Source organism: Schistocerca americana, unplaced genomic scaffold (assembly GCF_021461395.2).
Source record: "Schistocerca americana isolate TAMUIC-IGC-003095 unplaced genomic scaffold, iqSchAmer2.1 HiC_scaffold_305, whole genome shotgun sequence".
NCBI classification, from domain to species: domain Eukaryota; kingdom Metazoa; phylum Arthropoda; class Insecta; order Orthoptera; family Acrididae; genus Schistocerca; species Schistocerca americana.
The window spans coordinates 156187-180938 of NW_025726022.1; the positions used below are offsets into that span (position 1 = coordinate 156187).

A 24752-nucleotide genomic window follows, 5' to 3' on the forward strand; every position below is an offset into this window, starting at 1 on the left:
GTTTCTAAATTAAGTGTAGTGGTGGGAGGAGGGTGCTTCGTGCGCATTACAGCACGCTTGCCAATTGTGGCTGCTAATCGTTGGCTCGTATCTGCCTTGACACATTTTCTGGCTGTGAATTATTCCACTTGCATGGCAGTGTGCGCATGTTGGTGTGTTAAAAATTCTGGAGGCGCTGGGTATCGATCCCAGTACCTCTCGCATGCTAAGCGAGCGCTCTACCATCTGAGCTACGCCCCCTGCTGACGAACTGCGCTACATACAGCCATATCAATGACACAGACCCTTGCACTCCCATTATTCCGCTGACAAACACTACTCTCAATGTGTCCGTGAGGGTGTCTTTCAGGTTTCCTGCATTCTGTATCGAATCGTAGTTGGCCAAAATCAAAGTGGCACGCACGACGTCGAAAATAGCGTTCGGCCAACGCTCTGGGGTAGACGAACGTGTTGTCCACTCTCTAGACTTCATTGAGGTTAGGCCGTTATACCTAAGGCAGATTTGCACTCGATGACACCTCGACAACAGCCGGTCCTCACATTTACGTCTTGCTCTCCTTACGTCAGTATACGAGTCTGTGACGCTGGCTTTGCAACATCTTGCGTGCCTTTAGGCTCGCCGCGACCAACACTTACCACGCACTGACCACAAAACATGGAGGCGCCGGGGCTTGAACCCGGGACCTTTCACATGCAAAGCGAACGCTCTACCAACTTTTTTTTTTTTTTTTATATTGAAACTGAAAACGCCGATTGAACACCTCGGGCATTTCCACACAGCAGTAAAAAAAAAAGCAAATGTAAAGACACAACGAGAGCACATAAAAAAGGAACAATTGGTAAAAGTATGCCCCATGTGAGGCTCGAACTCACAACCCCGGCATTGCTCACGGCTACTGCCTTATAAGTACCGTGCGCTAACCAATTGCGCCACTTTTTTTCTTTCTTTTTTTTTTTTTTTTATGAAAAACGAAACCCGTAACCTTCTATGAAAATAAATTGGAATGGTGAAAAAGACAACGAAAAGACTTCGCCCTTGGGCATAGTAGAAGTGCTGCTCGAAGAATAAACGTAACATAAACACAGCTTCGTATCTCACTCAATGAAAGTTCCTGTAGCCAGTGTCCAGCGAGTCAGTGAAGGCCGCAGTGTGAGGGGGAGTCCGAACGCGACACAGAAGCAGTGGGGCCTCTTCGCGGCACTACTGGTGTCCCGCGGCCCGGCCCCACCCCGTCACACTCAGTTGACCTATCCGATACCCATGCGATGAAACGCTATTTTAAGCATATTGCCGAAGAGTTTCCCATGATTCTGGTACGTACATGTTTTGGCGAATTCGATATCCATAAACATCTTGAATTCCAAATAATTGTCACCGCCAAAATTATTAAAAACGTAGCTGGAATAGGTACCCAGCAACCACAAAACTGCATTGTTTTTCGTCTGCGGATAAAAATGCACATCAGGACGAGACAGTAGTGCTGACGAAACATTGGCGGTTGTAGTCCTGGTAAGAAGAGCTATTTTTTGTCGAAGCCAAACCCAGTTCTGGAGACGGTCCCCGCAGGTGTAACGGTGGATAACTGTATCCGTCAGTTGGCAGCGACGACAGAGAGGGGTGTCACTGAGCCCGATTTTATGTAACCTCTCGTTCGTGCTAACCACATCATTGATGGCTTTGTACCAGGCAGTGCGAGCATCGGAACTGAGGACACGGGAACTGACATTGCGCCATATAATATCCCAGTTCATGCCACCGAGCTTCGTTGCCAAAGGATTCGTTCCTTCGTGTTGTCTCCAGTCCGCTATTATGGCTTGTGCAGTTAAACGTTGAGAGTTTAGGACCTCTTGACTGATGTAGCTCCGTGAAAGGTAATAATCTCTGATATGTTTTAGCCGATAACTGATGGACTGAATATTCAGCGGTGGGTCAAGACTTTGCGGCCTGACGGCAGTGAATAATTGCGCTGTAATGCCGGAAGGATCATTGTTAATTATAGCGGTCGTCCTTGTAACATAGAGAGCCATCGCTTTCACCTTGATATCTACTAATCCCATCCCTCCATTCTGGGGGTGGAGTGTCGCAGTTTTGGCAGACACGCGAAAAATTTCCCCTCTCCAAATAAAATTGGTCACCTTCGACATAATTTGCTTAGCAATGACTGCAGGCAGTGGCAGGAGCTGCGCCGTGTAGAAGGCTTTGGATAAAATACAGGAGTTGACCAGATGAATCCGATCAAATTGATTGAGGCTTCTGTGGGAATTGTCAATGAGAGCACCGTTAAGTTTACGCACTATTTCCCTCCAGTTTGCCGCCGCCATCTGTAAAGAGGACGCCGTCAATATGATGCCGAGAGCCTTGTGGACGCTGACTTCCTGAGCGTAGCCAACTCGCAAATGCTGGAGGCCACAGAGGTTAATAAATTTACTTTTCTTGTCATTCAATTTAGCCCCCGACGCCAAACAGTATTGCTGGAGGTGAGCCGCTATAGTGGTGACATCATTCTCATTGCGGACAACCACACCCACATCGTCGGCATAGGCGCCTACGACAGTTTTTTCTCCTGAAAGTGTTAGCCCTGTGAGTTTCGCCTGCAGTTGGAGTAACAGAGGTTCGAGTGAAAGAACAAAAAGTAACATGGACAAAGGGCTGCCTTGTGGAATCCCTCTGTTGATTTGAATCGGTTGGGTTAGTTGCGAGTTGACAGAAAGCCTTGCGTTGATCCCCAGTGCCATGTTTGTGATCATGTCAATCGCGTTCTGCAAGAAACCGAATCTTTTCATGGTTTCAAGGAGGTACTCGTGAGCGACGAGGTCAAAGGCTTTAAAAAAGTCCAGAAAGATCAGCCCACACTTCACGTTACTGGCGTTCGTTAACGCAATGATATCCCGGTAAAAAGCTGCCGTTTGCAATACAGTTCTCCCGAAGGCACATGTCTGCTGACGTCCAATGAATTTAGCAGTGAGGGGCATCATTCGCGTGTTGATTGCACGGGCGACTATTTTATAATCGGAGTTTAACAATGAAATGGGGCGGAAGTTGGCGATATTTTTGGTACCTCTGCCTTTAGGGATAAGCACAATTGTGCATTCCTTAAAGGCAAGTGGTATAGGCTTCCCTTGAAAAACTTCGTTCACTAATTGGGTGATTTTGTCCCCGATGATGTGCCAATACCTCCTGTAAAATTCAATGGGTAATCCGTCAGGACCAGGGGACTTCCTGATCGGCGAGTGGCAGACAATCTCCAAAACATCTTTATTACTAAATGCTAATGAAATTGTGTCATTGTCTTCTCTAGTTATAGTAGAGGAAATGGCACTAAACAGTTCGTCATAGCAGCCGTCATGAGTAGCCACTGACGTGTAGGTGTCAACGAAATAGTCGTGTAGTGCCTTGATAATCTCTCGCTGGGTGTCGACAATCGTGCCATCACCGAGTTTCAGGGCCTCAATAAAAGTCCTCCTTCTGTTCTTAGCATGTTTGACAAGGTGGTATAGAGCGGCTGTTTCATCGTCCCTGACCGACTTCACTTTAGATTTGATCTTAAGACCTTCCAGTTGCATCCTCTTAAGATTGATTAATTTCGCCTTTATTTTTCGAATGTCGTCTATTCTGGTGTGCGCGGCGTCGGCTCTATCACAGAGGTCGCGTAAGATAGTGTAGTAGAACTCCATCGTCCTCTTTATCGCGGCTGCTCTTTCAATACCGAAGAATATAACAACTTTTCGCAGTTTGGGTTTTGCATGCTGAGTCCACCACGCTATGGTGCTACGAAAGTTTGCGGTAGTGCGCAAGCACTGCTCCCAAGCGCGTCGCACCGCCGCCTCTAGGTCAGCATCCGTTAATAAGGAGACGTTCAAGTTCCATTGATTTTTATACCAACGCGTTGGTTGGGGCAGCAAATTCAGGCACGCAACGACACCACTGTGATCAGAGAAGCTGGAGGGAATTGTTTCAATTTGTAACAAGACATTCTCTAAAACGTCGGAAACATAAATCCTGTCAATTCTGCTGCAGGAATTCGCGACGATGTGTGTGAATCGTACCAAGGTCGGGTACCTAATTTCCCACGCGTCTTTCAGTTTGAGGTCGGTCACGAGACGCTTTAATTCAGGCGAATAATTAAAATTCGGGGACTGATCTTTCTGGGATAAAACACAATTAAAATCACCTCCAATGATAACACGTTCGGGATTTTTCCGTAACAAATAGATGATTTGTTCCTTAAAAAAGTTTGCTCTTTCCGCCCTATAGGTACTGCCAGAAGGCGCGTACAAGTTAATGATGGTGACGCCAAAAACGGTGACACCCACACCTCTACCGGAATCTAACTTGTCAACCTGAGTGGCGGGAATGCCTTCTCGAAGTAAGATGGCAGTCCCCACGTTCGAGTCGGGGGAAAAATTTGTAATAGCAACAAAACCAGGAAGAGTTAAGTGTGGCATGGCCACCTCCTGCAAAAGAGCGATATCTGTTCCCGACTCATAGAGATATTGTTTTAAGGCACTCAGTTTCACCTCCGACCGGATTTTATTAATATTTAATGTCGTGATCGTATAGGCCTGCGACATTATGACAGTACGTGGAAGAGGCGGAAGGAGCAAATATCTTTAAAGGGCAACATCTTCATGCCATTCCATATTTGTGGCCGGGAAATTCGTGTCTGTGACGTCACTGAGTTGTATTCGTGCGTCTTTGTTCTTACTCTTTTTACGCACAGCATTTACATTAGGTTGCACTCGGATCCTGGGGCGGACACTGTGGAGCACCTCTGCAGCTGGCGGCGTGGGAGGGTCGTGGGTGATGTCAAGCTGCTCTCCCGGCACATCCCGCGAAGGGATGGCACGCGGCGACACCGCCGGCGAGCGAGCAGCTGAACTATCACTCGCACTATCAGCCTGTTTGGCAACATTCTCTGCCCGCAGCTGTTTGTTGTCACCGACAGACCCGGACAGCTGTGTTTGTATTATTTCCTGGAGTTGTTGACATTCCCCTTGTTGTGAGTCCTGAACCGAAGCGGCTGCCACGTGATGTGTACCGTTTGCGCTCAGAGATGTTTGTATACCACCATCACAGGCCGCTGTGTGTGTACTTCCTGCAGGAATGTGAGCCACACGTACAGGTTGGTCGGCCTGAGTTGGCTGTAGCGGAAGTTCTAAGGCACTAGCCAGCGGTAACTGCTTAACTTCCACGGAAGTATCGGCACTTGAAATTGTGGGAGGAGAAGCGTCCACAAGAGCCTCACCGATGGGAGCTTTCGCTTCCGAGCCGGATTCCTGATCGTCCTTTTTCGCGGTCTCATGCGCACTAGAGGTGTCGTTATCAGAGCCACTGCTGTCACAAGTTCTGCGCCTCTTATTGGTCGCGGCATCGAGTTTGGCAGGGGGCAACGCACCTTTTTCTCTCCGAACCAGAACCGGAAACTCCTCAGAGCGAATTTCCTGTTGCTGTTCCGAAGGCATTTCAGAATTAGGGAGCCCAATCTCTGTCATCGGCTTGGCTGCCACTACATCCGCCAAAGTAAGCCTTTTACGCTGCTGGAGGGAATTCTTCAACACAAACATGCGCCTGGGGCAGTCTTGACGCAAGTGACCACTCTCATTACAGATATGACAGGTCGGTGTTTGGCCAATGTAAGTAACGTGAGCCTTATAGTCACAAACAAGTATATGGGATGGAATATTCTGTTTGACATGCATTTCTACAGATCGAACGCCACTGTAACATTGCAACCTATGTTGACTTGACCACCGTTCATGTCGAATCTGTTTAACGTCACCGAATTTGGACAGTACCTCCTTTAAATAACAATTTTCTACTTCAGGGGGTAAGTTAAAAATACGCACGTTCGTGTAGTCTACATCGGCATTGGAAATGAGCACAGTACTTACAGAGTCGTCCCGGTGTCGGAAAATAGCACTTCCTCCGTGCTTCGTCATGATCTTCTCCAGTAATACAGGATTCAGTAATTTAACAAAGAAACAATACTGCTCGGTATCATAATAGGCGGTGTGCACTTGGTCAGATGTAATCCCAATAACATCAACGATCCAGTCATGTATCTCCAGTGAACTCGGTTGCACAGATCGGGTGGACTTGTCAAAATCAAAACGCAGGGTACACTTTCGCGGAAATAACCTGGACATTGCAGCAGATAGCGAGCGGTTAACCCGCTACAATAAGACCGCAACAAAAATACAAATGGAAAACGATATAAACTGCAGAATAACACAACACTTGCACACAGAAATATGAGTGGAAAACACGCCTTGTGAACACGCGGCGGAGCGGAGCACTGATACGTCCGACCAGCACGGTGTCGCAAGCGCGACTGCCCAACTGAGCTACGCCCCCAAGCACAAGCAAGCTGCGCTGATCTCCGTTCTTTGCGACTCTTATGTGCACGGACGCGATGGTTGGTTGGTTTGCAGGGGTGAAGGGACCAGAGTACAAAGGCGCGGACACGTTCACATACGCAAGAGTTCCAAGTAGTTTCGATGCTCTGGTATTACGACTGCAAATTCCGTCCGTTTTTAACGTCTTAAATTGAAGGGACAGTCACAAGTTGCTCCGTTTTCACTCCATGTCGACAATCACACAGCACCTGAGGTAACAAGCACATCTGAAGACCCATTGTGCACTCGACTGTTCATGCCAACTCACTGCCTCGCACTTTACTACTGTGTACCACTCTTGTCGTCCAACTGCAAAAGACTGGGCCACAACAACTTTCCGCGTCTCCATTGCACTGCGCAAACTACGAAACGCTCCCCAAACATGGCACTCACCCACGCAGACGACTTTTCCGACTTTACACGACGCTCACGCTAGTGACAGCCTTATTTAGAGCTTGACGTCGCACACAAGCGAATGAGCACATTTCGCCTACGACTTAGGCCGCCCTCCTAGTGTGGCTGTTCGGTGTCTGCAGGCAGCGAGGGGCTGCAAGCTTCCTGTGTTCGCGCCTATGTCACCTCTGCTTGCTTGTCAGAGACAGAGTATCGCAAAACATACAACTCACTCCATGAATTGATTGCTACGGCATCTGTCATCAGCAGTCACAACTAGCAACACCAGTAGCAGCCGACTGCACGTCAAGAATTGGAATGTGCAGTGGGATTTTTGTGAATTCGGCGCAAGGCTGATCTTTGCGACATAGGTTTGAGAATCTTATGGGAACACTTGTACTGTTTCTAAATTAAGTGTAGTGGTGGGAGGAGGGTGCTTCGTGCGCATTACAGCACGCTTGCCAATTGTGGCTGCTAATCGTTGGCTCGTATCTGCCTTGACACATTTTCTGGCTGTGAATTATTCCACTTGCATGGCAGTGTGCGCATGTTGGTGTGTTAAAAATTCTGGAGGCGCTGGGTATCGATCCCAGTACCTCTCGCATGCTAAGCGAGCGCTCTACCATCTGAGCTACGCCCCCTGCTGACGAACTGCGCTACATACAGCCATATCAATGACACAGACCCTTGCACTCCCATTATTCCGCTGACAAACACTACTCTCAATGTGTCCGTGAGGGTGTCTTTCAGGTTTCCTGCATTCTGTATCGAATCGTAGTTGGCCAAAATCAAAGTGGCACGCACGACGTCGAAAATAGCGTTCGGCCAACGCTCTGAGGTAGACGAACGTGTTGTCCACTCTCTAGACTTCATTGAGGTTAGGCCGTTATACCTAAGGCAGATTTGCACTCGATGACACCTCGACAACAGCCGGTCCTCACATTTACGTCTTGCTCTCCTTACGTCAGTATACGAGTCTGTGACGCTGGCTTTGCAACATCTTGCGTGCCTTTAGGCTCGCCGCGACCAACACTTACCACAAAACATGGGGGCGCCGGGGCTTGAACCCGGGACCTTTCACATGCAAAGCGAACGCTCTACCAACTGAGCTACGCCCCCAAGCACAACCAAGCTGCGCTGTTCTCCGTTCTTTGCTACTCTTATGTGCACGGACACGATGGTTGGTTGGTTTGCAGGGGTGAAGGGACCAGAGTACAAAGGCGCGGACACGTTCACATACGCAAGAGTTCCAAGTAGTTTCGATGCTCTGGTATTACGACTGCAAATTCCGTCCGTCTTTAACGTCTTAAATTGAAGGGACAGTCACAAGTTGCTCCGTTTTCACTCCATGTCGACAATCACACAGCACCTGAGGTAACAAGCACATCTGAAGACCCATTGTGCACTCGACTGTTCATGCCAACTCACTGCCTCGCACTTTACTACTGTGTACCACTCTTGTCGTCCAACTGCAAAAGACTGGGCCACAACAACTTTCCGCGTCTCCATTGCACTGCGCAAACTACGAAACGCTGCCCAAACATGGCACTCACCCACGCAGACGACTTTTCCGACTTTACACGACGCTCACGCAACGCTCACGCTAGTGACAGCCTTATTTAGAGCTTGACGTCGCACACAAGCGAATGAGCACATTTCGCCTACGACTTAGGCCGCCCTCCTAGTGTGGCTGTTCGGTGTCTGCAGGCAGCGAGGGGCTGCAAGCTTCCTGTGTTCGCGCCTATGTCACCTCTGCTTGCTTGTCAGAGACAGAGTATCGCAAAACATACAACTCACTCCATGAATTGATTGCTACGGCATCTGTCATCAGCAGTCACAACTAGCAACACCAGTAGCAGCCGACTGCACGTCAAGAATTGGAATGTGCAGTGGGATTTTTGTGAATTCGGCGCAAGGCTGATCTTTGCGACATAGGTTTGAGAATCTTATGGGAACACTTGTACTGTTTCTAAATTAAGTGTAGTGGTGGGAGGAGGGTGCTTCGTGCGCATTACAGCACGCTTGCCAATTGTGGCTGCTAATCGTTGGCTCGTATCTGCCTTGACACATTTTCTGGCTGTGAATTATTCCACTTGCATGGCAGTGTGCGCATGTTGGTGTGTTAAAAATTCTGGAGGCGCTGGGTATCGATCCCAGTACCTCTCGCATGCTAAGCGAGCGCTCTACCATCTGAGCTACGCCCCCTGCTGACGAACTGCGCTACATACAGCCATATCAATGACACAGACCCTTGCACTCCCATTATTCCGCTGACAAACACTACTCTCAATGTGTCCGTGAGGGTGTCTTTCAGGTTTCCTGCATTCTGTATCGAATCGTAGTTGGCCAAAATCAAAGTGGCACGCACGACGTCGAAAATAGCGTTCGGCCAACGCTCTGGGGTAGACGAACGTGTTGTCCACTCTCTAGACTTCATTGAGGTTAGGCCGTTATACCTAAGGCAGATTTGCACTCGATGACACCTCGACAACAGCCGGTCCTCACATTTACGTCTTGCTCTCCTTACGTCAGTATACGAGTCTGTGACGCTGGCTTTGCAACATCTTGCGTGCCTTTAGGCTCGCCGCGACCAACACTTACCACAAAACATGGAGGCGCCGGGGCTTGAACCCGGGACCTTTCACATGCAAAGCGAACGCTCTACCAACTGAGCTACGCCCCCAAGCACAACCAAGCTGCGCTGTTCTCCGTTCTTTGCTACTCTTATGTGCACGGACACGATGGTTGGTTGGTTTGCAGGGGTGAAGGGACCAGAGTACAAAGGCGCGGACACGTTCACATACGCAAGAGTTCCAAGTAGTTTCGATGCTCTGGTATTACGACTGCAAATTCCGTCCGTCTTTAACGTCTTAAATTGAAGGGACAGTCACAAGTTGCTCCGTTTTCACTCCATGTCGACAATCACACAGCACCTGAGGTAACAAGCACATCTGAAGACCCATTGTGCACTCGACTGTTCATGCCAACTCACTGCCTCGCACTTTACTACTGTGTACCACTCTTGTCGTCCAACTGCAAAAGACTGGGCCACAACAACTTTCCGCGTCTCCATTGCACTGCGCAAACTACGAAACGCTCCCCAAACATGGCACTCACCCACGCAGACGACTTTTCCGACTTTACACGACGCTCACGCAACGCTCACGCTAGTGACAGCCTTATTTAGAGCTTGACGTCGCACACAAGCGAATGAGCACATTTCGCCTACGACTTAGGCCGCCCTCCTAGTGTGGCTGTTCGGTGTCTGCAGGCAGCGAGGGGCTGCAAGCTTCCTGTGTTCGCGCCTATGTCACCTCTGCTTGCTTGTCAGAGACAGAGTATCGCAAAACATACAACTCACTCCATGAATTGATTGCTACGGCATCTGTCATCAGCAGTCACAACTAGCAACACCAGTAGCAGCCGACTGCACGTCAAGAATTGGAATGTGCAGTGGGATTTTTGTGAATTCGGCGCAAGGCTGATCTTTGCGACATAGGTTTGAGAATCTTATGGGAACACTTGTACTGTTTCTAAATTAAGTGTAGTGGTGGGAGGAGGGTGCTTCGTGCGCATTACAGCACGCTTGCCAATTGTGGCTGCTAATCGTTGGCTCGTATCTGCCTTGACACATTTTCTGGCTGTGAATTATTCCACTTGCATGGCAGTGTGCGCATGTTGGTGTGTTAAAAATTCTGGAGGCGCTGGGTATCGATCCCAGTACCTCTCGCATGCTAAGCGAGCGCTCTACCATCTGAGCTACGCCCCCTGCTGACGAACTGCGCTACATACAGCCATATCAATGACACAGACCCTTGCACTCCCATTATTCCGCTGACAAACACTACTCTCAATGTGTCCGTGAGGGTGTCTTTCAGGTTTCCTGCATTCTGTATCGAATCGTAGTTGGCCAAAATCAAAGTGGCACGCACGACGTCGAAAATAGCGTTCGGCCAACGCTCTGAGGTAGACGAACGTGTTGTCCACTCTCTAGACTTCATTGAGGTTAGGCCGTTATACCTAAGGCAGATTTGCACTCGATGACACCTCGACAACAGCCGGTCCTCACATTTACGTCTTGCTCTCCTTACGTCAGTATACGAGTCTGTGACGCTGGCTTTGCAACATCTTGCGTGCCTTTAGGCTCGCCGCGACCAACACTTACCACAAAACATGGGGGCGCCGGGGCTTGAACCCGGGACCTTTCACATGCAAAGCGAACGCTCTACCAACTGAGCTACGCCCCCAAGCACAACCAAGCTGCGCTGTTCTCCGTTCTTTGCTACTCTTATGTGCACGGACACGATGGTTGGTTGGTTTGCAGGGGTGAAGGGACCAGAGTACAAAGGCGCGGACACGTTCACATACGCAAGAGTTCCAAGTAGTTTCGATGCTCTGGTATTACGACTGCAAATTCCGTCCGTCTTTAACGTCTTAAATTGAAGGGACAGTCACAAGTTGCTCCGTTTTCACTCCATGTCGACAATCACACAGCACCTGAGGTAACAAGCACATCTGAAGACCCATTGTGCACTCGACTGTTCATGCCAACTCACTGCCTCGCACTTTACTACTGTGTACCACTCTTGTCGTCCAACTGCAAAAGACTGGGCCACAACAACTTTCCGCGTCTCCATTGCACTGCGCAAACTACGAAACGCTGCCCAAACATGGCACTCACCCACGCAGACGACTTTTCCGACTTTACACGACGCTCACGCAACGCTCACGCTAGTGACAGCCTTATTTAGAGCTTGACGTCGCACACAAGCGAATGAGCACATTTCGCCTACGACTTAGGCCGCCCTCCTAGTGTGGCTGTTCGGTGTCTGCAGGCAGCGAGGGGCTGCAAGCTTCCTGTGTTCGCGCCTATGTCACCTCTGCTTGCTTGTCAGAGACAGAGTATCGCAAAACATACAACTCACTCCATGAATTGATTGCTACGGCATCTGTCATCAGCAGTCACAACTAGCAACACCAGTAGCAGCCGACTGCACGTCAAGAATTGGAATGTGCAGTGGGATTTTTGTGAATTCGGCGCAAGGCTGATCTTTGCGACATAGGTTTGAGAATCTTATGGGAACACTTGTACTGTTTCTAAATTAAGTGTAGTGGTGGGAGGAGGGTGCTTCGTGCGCATTACAGCACGCTTGCCAATTGTGGCTGCTAATCGTTGGCTCGTATCTGCCTTGACACATTTTCTGGCTGTGAATTATTCCACTTGCATGGCAGTGTGCGCATGTTGGTGTGTTAAAAATTCTGGAGGCGCTGGGTATCGATCCCAGTACCTCTCGCATGCTAAGCGAGCGCTCTACCATCTGAGCTACGCCCCCTGCTGACGAACTGCGCTACATACAGCCATATCAATGACACAGACCCTTGCACTCCCACTATTCCGCTGACAAACACTACTCTCAATGTGTCCGTGAGGGTGTCTTTCAGGTTTCCTGCATTCTGTATCGAATCGTAGTTGGCCAAAATCAAAGTGGCACGCACGACGTCGAAAATAGCGTTCGGCCAACGCTCTGGGGTAGACGAACGTGTTGTCCACTCTCTAGACTTCATTGAGGTTAGGCCGTTATACCTAAGGCAGATTTGCACTCGATGACACCTCGACAACAGCCGGTCCTCACATTTACGTCTTGCTCTCCTTACGTCAGTATACGAGTCTGTGACGCTGGCTTTGCAACATCTTGCGTGCCTTTAGGCTCGCCGCGACCAACACTTACCACAAAACATGGAGGCGCCGGGGCTTGAACCCGGGACCTTTCACATGCAAAGCGAACGCTCTACCAACTGAGCTACGCCCCCAAGCACAACCAAGCTGCGCTGTTCTCCGTTCTTTGCTACTCTTATGTGCACGGACACGATGGTTGGTTGGTTTGCAGGGGTGAAGGGACCAGAGTACAAAGGCGCGGACACGTTCACATACGCAAGAGTTCCAAGTAGTTTCGATGCTCTGGTATTACGACTGCAAATTCCGTCCGTCTTTAACGTCTTAAATTGAAGGGACAGTCACAAGTTGCTCCGTTTTCACTCCATGTCGACAATCACACAGCACCTGAGGTAACAAGCACATCTGAAGACCCATTGTGCACTCGACTGTTCATGCCAACTCACTGCCTCGCACTTTACTACTGTGTACCACTCTTGTCGTCCAACTGCAAAAGACTGGGCCACAACAACTTTCCGCGTCTCCATTGCACTGCGCAAACTACGAAACGCTCCCCAAACATGGCACTCACCCACGCAGACGACTTTTCCGACTTTACACGACGCTCACGCAACGCTCACGCTAGTGACAGCCTTATTTAGAGCTTGACGTCGCACACAAGCGAATGAGCACATTTCGCCTACGACTTAGGCCGCCCTCCTAGTGTGGCTGTTCGGTGTCTGCAGGCAGCGAGGGGCTGCAAGCTTCCTGTGTTCGCGCCTATGTCACCTCTGCTTGCTTGTCAGAGACAGAGTATCGCAAAACATACAACTCACTCCATGAATTGATTGCTACGGCATCTGTCATCAGCAGTCACAACTAGCAACACCAGTAGCAGCCGACTGCACGTCAAGAATTGGAATGTGCAGTGGGATTTTTGTGAATTCGGCGCAAGGCTGATCTTTGCGACATAGGTTTGAGAATCTTATGGGAACACTTGTACTGTTTCTAAATTAAGTGTAGTGGTGGGAGGAGGGTGCTTCGTGCGCATTACAGCACGCTTGCCAATTGTGGCTGCTAATCGTTGGCTCGTATCTGCCTTGACACATTTTCTGGCTGTGAATTATTCCACTTGCATGGCAGTGTGCGCATGTTGGTGTGTTAAAAATTCTGGAGGCGCTGGGTATCGATCCCAGTACCTCTCGCATGCTAAGCGAGCGCTCTACCATCTGAGCTACGCCCCCTGCTGACGAACTGCGCTACATACAGCCATATCAATGACACAGACCCTTGCACTCCCATTATTCCGCTGACAAACACTACTCTCAATGTGTCCGTGAGGGTGTCTTTCAGGTTTCCTGCATTCTGTATCGAATCGTAGTTGGCCAAAATCAAAGTGGCACGCACGACGTCGAAAATAGCGTTCGGCCAACGCTCTGGGGTAGACGAACGTGTTGTCCACTCTCTAGACTTCATTGAGGTTAGGCCGTTATACCTAAGGCAGATTTGCACTCGATGACACCTCGACAACAGCCGGTCCTCACATTTACGTCTTGCTCTCCTTACGTCAGTATACGAGTCTGTGACGCTGGCTTTGCAACATCTTGCGTGCCTTTAGGCTCGCCGCGACCAACACTTACCACAAAACATGGAGGCGCCGGGGCTTGAACCCGGGACCTTTCACATGCAAAGCGAACGCTCTACCAACTGAGCTACGCCCCCAAGCACAACCAAGCTGCGCTGTTCTCCGTTCTTTGCTACTCTTATGTGCACGGACACGATGGTTGGTTGGTTTGCAGGGGTGAAGGGACCAGAGTACAAAGGCGCGGACACGTTCACATACGCAAGAGTTCCAAGTAGTTTCGATGCTCTGGTATTACGACTGCAAATTCCGTCCGTCTTTAACGTCTTAAATTGAAGGGACAGTCACAAGTTGCTCCGTTTTCACTCCATGTCGACAATCACACAGCACCTGAGGTAACAAGCACATCTGAAGACCCATTGTGCACTCGACTGTTCATGCCAACTCACTGCCTCGCACTTTACTACTGTGTACCACTCTTGTCGTCCAACTGCAAAAGACTGGGCCACAACAACTTTCCGCGTCTCCATTGCACTGCGCAAACTACGAAACGCTCCCCAAACATGGCACTCACCCACGCAGACGACTTTTCCGACTTTACACGACGCTCACGCAACGCTCACGCTAGTGACAGCCTTATTTAGAGCTTGACGTCGCACACAAGCGAATGAGCACATTTCGCCTACGACTTAGGCCGCCCTCCTAGTGTGGCTGTTCGGTGTCTGCAGGCAGCGAGGGGCTGCAAGCTTCCTGTGTTCGCGCCTATGTCACCTCTGCTTGCTTGTCAGAGACAGAGTATCGCAAAACATACAACTCACTCCATGAATTGATTGCTACGGCATCTGTCATCAGCAGTCACAACTAGCAACACCAGTAGCAGCCGACTGCACGTCAAGAATTGGAATGTGCAGTGGGATTTTTGTGAATTCGGCGCAAGGCTGATCTTTGCGACATAGGTTTGAGAATCTTATGGGAACACTTGTACTGTTTCTAAATTAAGTGTAGTGGTGGGAGGAGGGTGCTTCGTGCGCATTACAGCACGCTTGCCAATTGTGGCTGCTAATCGTTGGCTCGTATCTGCCTTGACACATTTTCTGGCTGTGAATTATTCCACTTGCATGGCAGTGTGCGCATGTTGGTGTGTTAAAAATTCTGGAGGCGCTGGGTATCGATCCCAGTACCTCTCGCATGCTAAGCGAGCGCTCTACCATCTGAGCTACGCCCCCTGCTGACGAACTGCGCTACATACAGCCATATCAATGACACAGACCCTTGCACTCCCATTATTCCGCTGACAAACACTACTCTCAATGTGTCCGTGAGGGTGTCTTTCAGGTTTCCTGCATTCTGTATCGAATCGTAGTTGGCCAAAATCAAAGTGGCACGCACGACGTCGAAAATAGCGTTCGGCCAACGCTCTGGGGTAGACGAACGTGTTGTCCACTCTCTAGACTTCATTGAGGTTAGGCCGTTATACCTAAGGCAGATTTGCACTCGATGACACCTCGACAACAGCCGGTCCTCACATTTACGTCTTGCTCTCCTTACGTCAGTATACGAGTCTGTGACGCTGGCTTTGCAACATCTTGCGTGCCTTTAGGCTCGCCGCGACCAACACTTACCACAAAACATGGAGGCGCCGGGGCTTGAACCCGGGACCTTTCACATGCAAAGCGAACGCTCTACCAACTGAGCTACGCCCCCAAGCACAACCAAGCTGCGCTGTTCTCCGTTCTTTGCTACTCTTATGTGCACGGACACGATGGTTGGTTGGTTTGCAGGGGTGAAGGGACCAGAGTACAAAGGCGCGGACACGTTCACATACGCAAGAGTTCCAAGTAGTTTCGATGCTCTGGTATTACGACTGCAAATTCCGTCCGTCTTTAACGTCTTAAATTGAAGGGACAGTCACAAGTTGCTCCGTTTTCACTCCATGTCGACAATCACACAGCACCTGAGGTAACAAGCACATCTGAAGACCCATTGTGCACTCGACTGTTCATGCCAACTCACTGCCTCGCACTTTACTACTGTGTACCACTCTTGTCGTCCAACTGCAAAAGACTGGGCCACAACAACTTTCCGCGTCTCCATTGCACTGCGCAAACTACGAAACGCTCCCCAAACATGGCACTCACCCACGCAGACGACTTTTCCGACTTTACACGACGCTCACGCAACGCTCACGCTAGTGACAGCCTTATTTAGAGCTTGACGTCGCACACAAGCGAATGAGCACATTTCGCCTACGACTTAGGCCGCCCTCCTAGTGTGGCTGTTCGGTGTCTGCAGGCAGCGAGGGGCTGCAAGCTTCCTGTGTTCGCGCCTATTTCACCTCTGCTTGCTTGTCAGAGACAGAGTATCGCAAAACATACAACTCACTCCATGAATTGATTGCTACGGCATCTGTCATCAGCAGTCACAACTAGCAACACCAGTAGCAGCCGACTGCACGTCAAGAATTGGAATGTGCAGTGGGATTTTTGTGAATTCGGCGCAAGGCTGATCTTTGCGACATAGGTTTGAGAATCTTATGGGAACACTTGTACTGTTTCTAAATTAAGTGTAGTGGTGGGAGGAGGGTGCTTCGTGCGCATTACAGCACGCTTGCCAATTGTGGCTGCTAATCGTTGGCTCGTATCTGCCTTGACACATTTTCTGGCTGTGAATTATTCCACTTGCATGGCAGTGTGCGCATGTTGGTGTGTTAAAAATTCTGGAGGCGCTGGGTATCGATCCCAGTACCTCTCGCATGCTAAGCGAGCGCTCTACCATCTGAGCTACGCCCCCTGCTGACGAACTGCGCTACATACAGCCATATCAATGACACAGACCCTTGCACTCCCATTATTCCGCTGACAAACACTACTCTCAATGTGTCCGTGAGGGTGTCTTTCAGGTTTCCTGCATTCTGTATCGAATCGTAGTTGGCCAAAATCAAAGTGGCACGCACGACGTCGAAAATAGCGTTCGGCCAACGCTCTGGGGTAGACGAACGTGTTGTCCACTCTCTAGACTTCATTGAGGTTAGGCCGTTATACCTAAGGCAGATTTGCACTCGATGACACCTCGACAACAGCCGGTCCTCACATTTACGTCTTGCTCTCCTTACGTCAGTATACGAGTCTGTGACGCTGGCTTTGCAACATCTTGCGTGCCTTTAGGCTCGCCGCGACCAACACTTACCACAAAACATGGAGGCGCCGGGGCTTGAACCCGGGACCTTTCACATGCAAAGCGAACGCTCTACCAACTGAGCTACGCCCCCAAGCACAACCAAGCTGCGCTGTTCTCCGTTCTTTGCTACTCTTATGTGCACGGACACGATGGTTGGTTGGTTTGCAGGGGTGAAGGGACCAGAGTACAAAGGCGCGGACACGTTCACATACGCAAGAGTTCCAAGTAGTTTCGATGCTCTGGTATTACGACTGCAAATTCCGTCCGTCTTTAACGTCTTAAATTGAAGGGACAGTCACAAGTTGCTCCGTTTTCACTCCATGTCGACAATCACACAGCACCTGAGGTAACAAGCACATCTGAAGACCCATTGTGCACTCGACTGTTCATGCCAACTCACTGCCTCGCACTTTACTACTGTGTACCACTCTTGTCGTCCAACTGCAAAAGACTGGGCCACAACAACTTTCCGCGTCTCCATTGCACTGCGCAAACTACGAAACGCTCCCCAAACATGGCACTCACCCACGCAGACGACTTTTCCGACTTTACACGACGCTCACGCAACGCTCACGCTAGTGACAGCCTTATTTAGAGCTTGACGTCGCACACAAGCGAATGAGCACATTTCGCCTACGACTTAGGCCGCCCTCCTAGTGTGGCTGTTCGGTGTCTGCAGGCAGCGAGGGGCTGCAAGCTTCCTGTGTTCGCGCCTATGTCACCTCTGCTTGCTTGTCAGAGACAGAGTATCGCAAAACATACAACTCACTCCATGAATTGATTGCTACGGCATCTGTCATCAGCAGTCACAACTAGCAACACCAGTAGCAGCCGACTGCACGTCAAGAATTGGAATGTGCAGTGGGATTTTTGTGAATTCGGCGCAAGGCTGATCTTTGCGACATAGGTTTGAGAATCTTATGGGAACACTTGTACTGTTTCTAAATTAAGTGTAGTGGTGGGAGGAGGGTGCTTCGTGCGCATTACAGCACGCTTGCCAATTGTGGCTGCTAATCGTTGGCTCGTATCTGCCTTGACACATTTTCTGGCTGTGAATTATTCCACTTGCATGGCAGTGTGCGCATGTTGGTGTGTTAAAAATTCTGGAGGCGCTGGGTATCGATCCCAGTACCTCTCGCATGCTAAGCGAGCGCTCTACCATCTGAGCTACGCCCCCTGCTGACGAACTGCGCTACATACAGCCATATCAATGACACAGACCCTTGCACTCCCATTATTCCGCTGACAAACACTACTCTCAATGTGTCCGTGAGGGTGTCTTTCAGGTTTCCTGCATTCTGTATCGAATCGTAGTTGGCCAAAATCAAAGTGGCACGCACGACGTCGAAAATAGCGTTCGGCCAACGCTCTGGGGTAGACGAACGTGTTGTCCACTCTCTAGACTTCATTGAGGTTAGGCCGTTATACCTAAGGCAGATTTGCACTCGATGACACCTCGACAACAGCCGGTCCTCACATTTACGTCTTGCTCTCCTTACGTCAGTATACGAGTCTGTGACGCTGGCTTTGCAACATCTTGCGTGCCTTTAGGCTCGCCGCGACCAACACTTACCACAAAACATGGAGGCGCCGGGGCTTGAACCCGGGACCTTTCACATGCAAAGCGAACGCTCTACCAACTGAGCTACGCCCCCAAGCACAACCAAGCTGCGCTGTTCTCCGTTCTTTGCTACTCTTATGTGCACGGACACGATGGTTGGTTGGTTTGCAGGGGTGAAGGGACCAGAGTACAAAGGCGCGGACACGTTCACATACGCAAGAGTTCCAAGTAGTTTCGATGCTCTGGTATTACGACTGCAAATTCCGTCCGTCTTTAACGTCTTAAATTGAAGGGACAGTCACAAGTTGCTCCGTTTTCACTCCATGTCGACAATCACACAGCACCTGAGGTAACAAGCACATCTGAAGACCCATTGTGCACTCGACTGTTCATGCCAACTCACTGCCTCGCACTTTACTACTGTGTACCACTCTTGTCGTCCAACTGCAAAAGACTGGGCCACAACAACTTTCCGCGTCTCCATTGCACTGCGCAAACTACGAAACGCTCCCCAAACATGGCACTCACCCACGCAGACGACTTTTCCGACTTTACACGACGCTCACGCAACGCTCACGCTAGTGACAGCCTTATTTAGAGCTTGACGTCGCACACAAGCGAATGAGCACATTTCGCCTACGACTTAGGCCGCCCTCCTAGTGTGGCTGTTCGGTGTCTGCAGGCAGCGAGGGGCTGCAAGCTTCCTGTGTTCGCGCCTATTTCACCTCTGCTTGCTTGTCAGAGACAGAGTATCGCAAAACATACAACTCACTCCATGAATTGATTGCTACGGCATCTGTCATCAGCAGTCACAACTAGCAACACCAGTAGCAGCCGACTGCACGTCAAGAATTGGAATGTGCAGTGGGATTTTTGTGAATTCGGCGCAAGGCTGATCTTTGCGACATAGGTTTGAGAATCTTATGGGAACACTTGTACTGTTTCTAAATTAAGTGTAGTGGTGGGAGGAGGGTGCTTCGTGCGCATTACAGCACGCTTGCCAATTGTGGCTGCTAATCGTTGGCTCGTATCTGCCTTGACACATTTTCTGGCTGTGAATTATTCCACTTGCATGGCAGTGTGCGCATGTTGGTGTGTTAAAAATTCTGGAGGCGCTGGGTATCGATCCCAGTACCTCTCGCATGCTGAGCGAGCGCTCTACCATCTGAGCTACGCCCCCTGCTGACGAACTGCGCTACATACAGCCATATCAATGACACAGACCCTTGCACTCCCATTATTCCGCTGACAAACACTACTCTCAATGTGTCCGTGAGGGTGTCTTTCAGGTTTCCTGCATTCTGTATCGAATCGTAGTTGGCCAAAATCAAAGTGGCACGCACGACGTCGAAAATAGCGTTCGGCCAACGCTCTGGGGTAGACGAACGTGTTGTCCACTCTCTAGACTTCATTGAGGTTAGGCCGTTATACCTAAGGCAGATTTGCACTCGATGACACCTCGACAACAGCCGGTCCTCACATTTACGTCTTGCTCTCCTTACGTCAGTATACGAGTCTGTGACGCTGGCTTTGCAACATCTTGCGTGCCTTTAGGCTCGCCGCGACCAACACTTACCACAAAACATGGAGGCGCCGGGGCTTGAACCCGGGACCTTTCACATGCAAAGCGAACGCTCTACCAACTGAGCTACGCCCCCAAGCACAACCAAGCTGCGCTGTTCTCCGTTCTTTGCTACTCTTATGTGCACGGACACGATGGTTGGTTGGTTTGCAGGGGTGAAGGGACCGGAGTACAAAGGCGCGGACACGTTCACATACGCAAGAGTTCCAAGTAGTTTCGATGCTCTGGTATTACGACTGCAAATTCCGTCCGTCTTTAACGTCTTAAATTGAAGGGACAGTCACAAGTTGCTCCGTTTTCACTCCATGTCGACAATCACACAGCACCTGAGGTAACAAGCACATCTGAAGACCCATTGTGCACTCGACTGTTCATGCCAACTCACTGCCTCGCACTTTACTACTGTGTACCACTCTTGTCGTCCAACTGCAAAAGACTGGGCCACAACAACTTTCCGCGTCTCCATTGCACTGCGCAAACTACGAAACGCTCCCCAAACATGGCACTCACCCACGCAGACGACTTTTCCGACTTTACACGACGCTCACGCAACGCTCACGCTAGTGACAGCCTTATTTAGAGCTTGACGTCGCACACAAGCGAATGAGCACATTTCGCCTACGACTTAGGCCGCCCTCCTAGTGTGGCTGTTCGGTGTCTGCAGGCAGCGAGGGGCTGCAAGCTTCCTGTGTTCGCGCCTATGTCACCTCTGCTTGCTTGTCAGAGACAGAGTATCGCAAAACATACAACTCACTCCATGAATTGATTGCTACGGCATCTGTCATCAGCAGTCACAACTAGCAACACCAGTAGCAGCCGACTGCACGTCAAGAATTGGAATGTGCAGTGGGATTTTTGTGAATTCGGCGCAAGGCTGATCTTTGCGACATAGGTTTGAGAATCTTATGGGAACACTTGTACTGTTTCTAAATTAAGTGTAGTGGTGGGAGGAGGGTGCTTCGTGCGCATTACAGCACGCTTGCCAATTGTGGCTGCTAATCGTTGGCTCGTATCTGCCTTGACACATTTTCTGGCTGTGAATTATTCCACTTGCATGGCAGTGTGCGCATGTTGGTGTGTTAAAAATTCTGGAGGCGCTGGGTATCGATCCCAGTACCTCTCGCATGCTAAGCGAGCGCTCTACCATCTGAGCTACGCCCCCTGCTGACGAACTGCGCTACATACAGCCATATCAATGACACAGACCCTTGCACTCCCATTATTCCGCTGACAAACACTACTCTCAATGTGTCCGTGAGGGTGTCTTTCAGGTTTCCTGCATTCTGTATCGAATCGTAGTTGGCCAAAATCAAAGTGGCACGCACGACGTCGAAAATAGCGTTCGGCCAACGCTCTGGGGTAGACGAACGTGTTGTCCACTCTCTAGACTTCATTGAGGTTAGGCCGTTATACCTAAGGCAGATTTGCACTCGATGACACCTCGACAACAGCCGGTCCTCACATTTACGTCTTGCTCTCCTTACGTCAGTATACGAGTCTGTGACGCTGGCTTTGCAACATCTTGCGTGCCTTTAGGCTCGCCGCGACCAACACTTACCACAAAACATGGAGGCGCCGGGGCTTGAACCCGGGACCTTTCACATGCAAAGCGAACGCTCTACCAACTGAGCTACGCCCCCAAGCACAACCAAGCTGCGCTGTTCTCCGTTCTTTGCTACTCTTATGTGCACGGACACGATGGTTGGTTGGTTTGCAGGGGTGAAGGGACCAGAGTACAAAGGCGCGGACACGTTCACATACGCAAGAGTTCCAAGTAGTTTCGATGCTCTGGTATTACGACTGCAAATTCCGTCCGTCTTTAACGTCTTAAATTGAAGGGACAGTCACAAGTTGCTCCGTTTTCACTCCATGTCGACAATCACACAGCACCTGAGGTAACAAGCACATCTGAAGACCCATTGTGCACTCGACTGTTCATGCCAACTCACTGCCTCGCACTTTACTACTGTGTACCACTCTTGTCGTCCAACTGCAAAAGACTGGGCCACAACAACTTTCCGCGTCTCCATTGCACTGCGCAAACTACGAAACGCTCCCCAAACATGGCACTCACCCACGCAGACGACTTTTCCGACTTTACACGACGCTCACGCAACGCTCACGCTAGTGACAGCCTTATTTAGAGCTTGACGTCGCACACAAGCGAATGAGCACATTTCGCCTACGACTTAGGCCGCCCTCCTAGTGTGGCTGTTCGGTGTCTGCAGGCAGCGAGGGGCTGCAAGCTTCCTGTGTTCGCGCCTATTTCACCTCTGCTTGCTTGTCAGAGACAGAGTATCGCAAAACATACAACTCACTCCATGAATTGATTGCTACGGCATCTGTCATCAGCAGTCACAACTAGCAACACCAGTAGCAGCCGACTGCACGTCAAGAATTGGAATGTGCAGTGGGATTTTTGTGAATTCGGCGCAAGGCTGATCTTTGCGACATAGGTTTGAGAATCTTATGGGAACACTTGTACTGTTTCTAAATTAAGTGTAGTGGTGGGAGGAGGGTGCTTCGTGCGCATTACAGCACGCTTGCCAATTGTGGCTGCTAATCGTTGGCTCGTATCTGCCTTGACACATTTTCTGGCTGTGAATTATTCCACTTGCATGGCAGTGTGCGCATGTTGGTGTGTTAAAAATTCTGGAGGCGCTGGGTATCGATCCCAGTACCTCTCGCATGCTGAGCGAGCGCTCTACCATCTGAGCTACGCCCCCTGCTGACGAACTGCGCTACATACAGCCATATCAATGACACAGACCCTTGCACTCCCATTATTCCGCTGACAAACACTACTCTCAATGTGTCCGTGAGGGTGTCTTTCAGGTTTCCTGCATTCTGTATCGAATCGTAGTTGGCCAAAATCAAAGTGGCACGCACGACGTCGAAAATAGCGTTCGGCCAACGCTCTGGGGTAGACGAACGTGTTGTCCACTCTCTAGACTTCATTGAGGTTAGGCCGTTATACCTAAGGCAGATTTGCACTCGATGACACCTCGACAACAGCCGGTCCTCACATTTACGTCTTGCTCTCCTTACGTCAGTATACGAGTCTGTGACGCTGGCTTTGCAACATCTTGCGTGCCTTTAGGCTCGCCGCGACCAACACTTACCACAAAACATGGAGGCGCCGGGGCTTGAACCCGGGACCTTTCACATGCAAAGCGAACGCTCTACCAACTGAGCTACGCCCCCAAGCACAACCAAGCTGCGCTGTTCTCCGTTCTTTGCTACTCTTATGTGCACGGACACGATGGTTGGTTGGTTTGCAGGGGTGAAGGGACCGGAGTACAAAGGCGCGGACACGTTCACATACGCAAGAGTTCCAAGTAGTTTCGATGCTCTGGTATTACGACTGCAAATTCCGTCCGTCTTTAACGTCTTAAATTGAAGGGACAGTCACAAGTTGCTCCGTTTTCACTCCATGTCGACAATCACACAGCACCTGAGGTAACAAGCACATCTGAAGACCCATTGTGCACTCGACTGTTCATGCCAACTCACTGCCTCGCACTTTACTACTGTGTACCACTCTTGTCGTCCAACTGCAAAAGACTGGGCCACAACAACTTTCCGCGTCTCCATTGCACTGCGCAAACTACGAAACGCTCCCCAAACATGGCACTCACCCACGCAGACGACTTTTCCGACTTTACACGACGCTCACGCAACGCTCACGCTAGTGACAGCCTTATTTAGAGCTTGACGTCGCACACAAGCGAATGAGCACATTTCGCCTACGACTTAGGCCGCCCTCCTAGTGTGGCTGTTCGGTGTCTGCAGGCAGCGAGGGGCTGCAAGCTTCCTGTGTTCGCGCCTATGTCACCTCTGCTTGCTTGTCAGAGACAGAGTATCGCAAAACATACAACTCACTCCATGAATTGATTGCTACGGCATCTGTCATCAGCAGTCACAACTAGCAACACCAGTAGCAGCCGACTGCACGTCAAGAATTGGAATGTGCAGTGGGATTTTTGTGAATTCGGCGCAAGGCTGATCTTTGCGACATAGGTTTGAGAATCTTATGGGAACACTTGTACTGTTTCTAAATTAAGTGTAGTGGTGGGAGGAGGGTGCTTCGTGCGCATTACAGCACGCTTGCCAATTGTGGCTGCTAATCGTTGGCTCGTATCTGCCTTGACACATTTTCTGGCTGTGAATTATTCCACTTGCATGGCAGTGTGCGCATGTTGGTGTGTTAAAAATTCTGGAGGCGCTGGGTATCGATCCCAGTACCTCTCGCATGCTAAGCGAGCGCTCTACCATCTGAGCTACGCCCCCTGCTGACGAACTGCGCTACATACAGCCATATCAATGACACAGACCCTTGCACTCCCATTATTCCGCTGACAAACACTACTCTCAATGTGTCCGTGAGGGTGTCTTTCAGGTTTCCTGC

The 24752-nt window shown here is 50.1% G+C and overlaps 24 non-coding genes across 24 annotated transcripts; all 24 read right to left on the reverse strand.

The window, feature by feature from the left end:
- Positions 1 to 167: 167 nt before the first annotated feature.
- Positions 168 to 240, reverse strand: Trnaa-agc. Its single transcript has one exon. It is a non-coding gene; the product is annotated as a tRNA-Ala (tRNA).
- Positions 241 to 7357: 7117 nt separating this feature from the next.
- On the reverse strand, positions 7358 to 7430 carry Trnaa-agc. Its single transcript has one exon. It is a non-coding gene; the product is annotated as a tRNA-Ala (tRNA).
- A 405-nt stretch (positions 7431 to 7835) lies between these two features.
- Positions 7836 to 7908, reverse strand: Trnaa-ugc. Its single transcript has one exon. It is a non-coding gene; the product is annotated as a tRNA-Ala (tRNA).
- A 1013-nt stretch (positions 7909 to 8921) lies between these two features.
- On the reverse strand, positions 8922 to 8994 carry Trnaa-agc. Its single transcript has one exon. It is a non-coding gene; the product is annotated as a tRNA-Ala (tRNA).
- A 405-nt stretch (positions 8995 to 9399) lies between these two features.
- Trnaa-ugc lies at positions 9400 to 9472 on the reverse strand. Its single transcript has one exon. It is a non-coding gene; the product is annotated as a tRNA-Ala (tRNA).
- Positions 9473 to 10485: 1013 nt separating this feature from the next.
- Trnaa-agc lies at positions 10486 to 10558 on the reverse strand. The gene has a single exon. It is a non-coding gene; the product is annotated as a tRNA-Ala (tRNA).
- Positions 10559 to 10963: 405 nt separating this feature from the next.
- Trnaa-ugc lies at positions 10964 to 11036 on the reverse strand. Its single transcript has one exon. It is a non-coding gene; the product is annotated as a tRNA-Ala (tRNA).
- A 1013-nt stretch (positions 11037 to 12049) lies between these two features.
- On the reverse strand, positions 12050 to 12122 carry Trnaa-agc. Its single transcript has one exon. It is a non-coding gene; the product is annotated as a tRNA-Ala (tRNA).
- A 405-nt stretch (positions 12123 to 12527) lies between these two features.
- On the reverse strand, positions 12528 to 12600 carry Trnaa-ugc. The gene has a single exon. It is a non-coding gene; the product is annotated as a tRNA-Ala (tRNA).
- A 1013-nt stretch (positions 12601 to 13613) lies between these two features.
- Trnaa-agc lies at positions 13614 to 13686 on the reverse strand. The gene has a single exon. It is a non-coding gene; the product is annotated as a tRNA-Ala (tRNA).
- Positions 13687 to 14091: 405 nt separating this feature from the next.
- Trnaa-ugc lies at positions 14092 to 14164 on the reverse strand. Its single transcript has one exon. It is a non-coding gene; the product is annotated as a tRNA-Ala (tRNA).
- Positions 14165 to 15177: 1013 nt separating this feature from the next.
- On the reverse strand, positions 15178 to 15250 carry Trnaa-agc. Its single transcript has one exon. It is a non-coding gene; the product is annotated as a tRNA-Ala (tRNA).
- Positions 15251 to 15655: 405 nt separating this feature from the next.
- On the reverse strand, positions 15656 to 15728 carry Trnaa-ugc. Its single transcript has one exon. It is a non-coding gene; the product is annotated as a tRNA-Ala (tRNA).
- A 1013-nt stretch (positions 15729 to 16741) lies between these two features.
- Trnaa-agc lies at positions 16742 to 16814 on the reverse strand. Its single transcript has one exon. It is a non-coding gene; the product is annotated as a tRNA-Ala (tRNA).
- Positions 16815 to 17219: 405 nt separating this feature from the next.
- On the reverse strand, positions 17220 to 17292 carry Trnaa-ugc. The gene has a single exon. It is a non-coding gene; the product is annotated as a tRNA-Ala (tRNA).
- Positions 17293 to 18305: 1013 nt separating this feature from the next.
- On the reverse strand, positions 18306 to 18378 carry Trnaa-agc. The gene has a single exon. It is a non-coding gene; the product is annotated as a tRNA-Ala (tRNA).
- A 405-nt stretch (positions 18379 to 18783) lies between these two features.
- Trnaa-ugc lies at positions 18784 to 18856 on the reverse strand. Its single transcript has one exon. It is a non-coding gene; the product is annotated as a tRNA-Ala (tRNA).
- Positions 18857 to 19869: 1013 nt separating this feature from the next.
- Trnaa-agc lies at positions 19870 to 19942 on the reverse strand. Its single transcript has one exon. It is a non-coding gene; the product is annotated as a tRNA-Ala (tRNA).
- Positions 19943 to 20347: 405 nt separating this feature from the next.
- Positions 20348 to 20420, reverse strand: Trnaa-ugc. Its single transcript has one exon. It is a non-coding gene; the product is annotated as a tRNA-Ala (tRNA).
- A 1013-nt stretch (positions 20421 to 21433) lies between these two features.
- On the reverse strand, positions 21434 to 21506 carry Trnaa-agc. The gene has a single exon. It is a non-coding gene; the product is annotated as a tRNA-Ala (tRNA).
- Positions 21507 to 21911: 405 nt separating this feature from the next.
- Trnaa-ugc lies at positions 21912 to 21984 on the reverse strand. Its single transcript has one exon. It is a non-coding gene; the product is annotated as a tRNA-Ala (tRNA).
- Positions 21985 to 22997: 1013 nt separating this feature from the next.
- On the reverse strand, positions 22998 to 23070 carry Trnaa-agc. The gene has a single exon. It is a non-coding gene; the product is annotated as a tRNA-Ala (tRNA).
- A 405-nt stretch (positions 23071 to 23475) lies between these two features.
- Trnaa-ugc lies at positions 23476 to 23548 on the reverse strand. The gene has a single exon. It is a non-coding gene; the product is annotated as a tRNA-Ala (tRNA).
- Positions 23549 to 24561: 1013 nt separating this feature from the next.
- Trnaa-agc lies at positions 24562 to 24634 on the reverse strand. The gene has a single exon. It is a non-coding gene; the product is annotated as a tRNA-Ala (tRNA).
- Between the last annotated feature and the right edge of the window lie 118 nt (positions 24635 to 24752).